Source organism: Nicotiana tomentosiformis, chromosome 12 (genome assembly GCF_000390325.3).
Source record: "Nicotiana tomentosiformis chromosome 12, ASM39032v3, whole genome shotgun sequence".
Classification (NCBI taxonomy): Eukaryota; Viridiplantae; Streptophyta; class Magnoliopsida; order Solanales; family Solanaceae; genus Nicotiana; species Nicotiana tomentosiformis.
Window position 1 is genome coordinate 124,819,435 of NC_090823.1, and position 3,084 is coordinate 124,822,518.

Below are 3,084 nucleotides of genomic sequence, written 5' to 3' on the forward strand. Positions count from 1 at the left end.
GTATTTCGGCCTTTTAATTATTTTTCAAGAATCAGGTATGTAGGGAAAATGTGAAGAAAAATGACACTATATAATCGCTCTCAATGTATATATATATATATATATATATATATAAATTTGATACACTTACGATTACCGGATATAAATAGTTTCGGTCGCCAGCGAAAAACGATCTTTACCCAAAAAATAGGGTTGGTGGGTTTTGTTAAGGTTTGTCCAAGTTTTGGACTCACGATTGGGACAGCGGCTGGGTAGGAATTGGGCTTCGCCCAGTTAGATAGGATCTTAATTGAAGAAGAGTCGTTTTGTTTTGGTTGCTTCATCCAACTCAAACAGAAAAGATAACAAATTACAGAAGGAGATAAGTTTGATTTTACTACTTAATAGAAAGGAGAACGGAGACCAGCTTCCGGTCAATGTGATTTTACAAAAAAACCATAAAACTCTACCTTATTCCTGTTTTGCCCTTATTCCTTCATATAGCAGTGGCTGAAAAATTAGGAAAAAGCCCTAGGCTCTCCAACTGTTACAAAAAAAGATACACGCTTTTCTTCTAGCTTTGACGCGTGCTTGTTTAGTAAATTTTACCGCGACTGTGCTGTTCTTTGTAGGTTCATCTTCATTTTCATCTTCATAGATAGAATGGTTTTTACAGATTCCTTGAGTATCATATGACCCTTGGAGTCGCACAATTTTATTCATTAGCCTACCAAAGCAGAGTTTCTCTATATTTAGCTTTTAGAATGATTTTTCTCTGTGTTTAGACAGAGAACAATTTATACACTAAATTAAATTGAATTACAATGTCTGTTTGGTTAAATTTTCAACTGAGCTGGATTTATCTTTTCTAAAAGTGCTGCTCATAGCATCTTCTTTTTGCTTTTACCTGTCTTGCTTTTAATAGGAGATCAATTCTCATAACACTTTCAGCCAAAAACAAGATAGGCTTCATAAATGGGGTATGTGAGGAGCCAAAACCAGATGCACAAGATCACCCTCAATGGAGCAGATGCAACTTCATGGTAACTTATTGGCTTCTGAATTCTTTATCCAAGGAGATAGGTGTCAGTGTCATCTATTCAAAATCTGCAAAAGTTTTGTGGAATAGCCTTGAACACATATTTGGACAAACTAATGGAGCCAAGTTGTACCAACTGCAAAAGGAAATATCAATGTTAGTTCAAGGTAACAACACTATTGCTGGATATTTTATCACACTTAAGAAATTATGGGATGAACTTGATTCTCTCAACCCTCATCTGGTCTGCTCTTGTGACTGCATTTGTGATGGAAAAAGGAAAGTCACAAAGTTCTTAGAAGACCAAATGATCATTTAGTTTCTAATGGGACTAAATGATGTCTATTCCCACGCAAGAGGAAACATCTTTATGATGAATCCATTGCCTGGAATATATTTTGCTTATTCTCTCCTTCTTCAAGATGAAAATAAAAGGGAGATACATGCAAGACCACAGTTCAATGCTGATGCTTCCTCATTCATGGTAGGAGTTCAAGGTAGGGCTCCACAGAGAAACAACAACCAGTCACAACAAAAGTCATGGATTAACTCACAAAAGGTTAATAACACACAACAGAAACCTAAGGGAAGGAAAGCAAAATTTAATCCTAATGTGAGCTGTACACATTGCATGAAAACTGGGCATGTCAGGGCAGACTGTTACAGGATAAATGGGTTTCCAGATGATTTCCAATTCACCAGATCAACATAAGTCAAGGCTAATGCTATAATTGAGGGACAAGACAATGACAATGGGAGCACTCAGAGCAATGATGCAACACCTCAAACTCAGTTTTTCAGTAAGGAACAGGTGTCTGAGCTGATGAACCTAATCAAGCAGGCACAATTTGGAACTACAGCAACACCATGAACTGCAATCAATGCAAATGCAGTAGCTGGTACTATACTTAAATACACTGGAACTTGTTTGGCAGTTTTTAAGACAAAAACCTGGATCATTGATTCATGGGCTTCTGAACACATGTGTTTTGATTCAAATTGTTTCTTAACTTTAGATCCACTTCCTGTTCCTGTACATATTAGCCTACCTAACTCATTTGAATTATATGTCACATACATAGGTAGTGTTCCTATTCAGTCTGATATGATTCTTGAAAGGGTTCTTTATGTTCTTTCTTTCAAATATAATTTACTCTCAGTCCATAAGTTGTGTGTCCAGTTTCATTGCTCACTCAATCTAACTTCTAGTGGATGCATCATGCAGGTCCCTTTAATGAGGAGGGGACAAGTTTTTGGTGAATTAAGAGAAGGATTGTACCTGCTGGAGGCTAGCCCACCTAAGAAGGATTCTCGTTCTAGTTTAAATACCAATGTATTTTCAATTCCACAAGAAAGTGATTCCATTCTAGTTCCTAGTGAAGTTTCTTGTTCTGTTTATAATTCCAATACAGAGGATTCTAATGTACTTCAATGGCAAGTTGGATTGGGGCATCTGCCATTCTCAGTAATGAAAAATCTTCAGTTCATTCATTTTCCTTCCAATTTCCGAATGGCTCGAAACTAACCAAAAAGCAAAACGACCTGTCGGGTCATTACAAAGACGAGTCCAACCATACAAAAATTATCAAATTTTGATGTCAAATGGACCTTCAAATCTTAAATTTTGTTTTTGGGACGTTTTACAAAAATTCTAATTTTCTTCCATCTAAATCCGAAATAAACAATGAATATAAGCATGGATTTATGAAATATAATCACTTTCGGATATAGAACACTTACCCAAGTCGAAGTCGTGAAAAACCCCTTTGAAATCGCCCAAATCCGAGACTCAAAACTCAAAACTCAAAAATGAGTAAAAATGGCTAACACCCAATTTTTATGTGTTCTGTCCAGCGTTTTTGCATCTGCGGACAAATTTACACATCCGTGGACTCACATTTGCGAGACAAAGATCACATTTACGGAACATGGCAGCTAAGCAGAGGACTGCATCTGCGGACCTTCACACTGCAGAAGCGACTGCGCAGATGCGCGAAGGGAACCACAGAAGCGCAAAAGATCGCATCTGCGATCATGGCACCGTAGAAGCGGGCATCGCACCCAAG

General features: G+C 37.5%; 1 long non-coding RNA gene across 2 annotated transcripts; it reads left to right on the top strand.

The window, feature by feature from the left end:
• Positions 1 to 242: 242 nt before the first annotated feature.
• Positions 243 to 2,493, top strand: LOC117276782 (uncharacterized). Of its 2 annotated transcripts, none has more exons than XR_004507052.2 (3): positions 243 to 607; positions 905 to 1,917; positions 2,244 to 2,493. It is a non-coding gene; the product is annotated as an uncharacterized lncRNA (long non-coding RNA). The 2 variants fall into 2 exon arrangements; XR_004507051.2 differs by having other exon boundaries at positions 249 to 1,185; positions 1,507 to 1,917.
• The last annotated feature ends 591 nt before the right edge of the window (positions 2,494 to 3,084 follow it).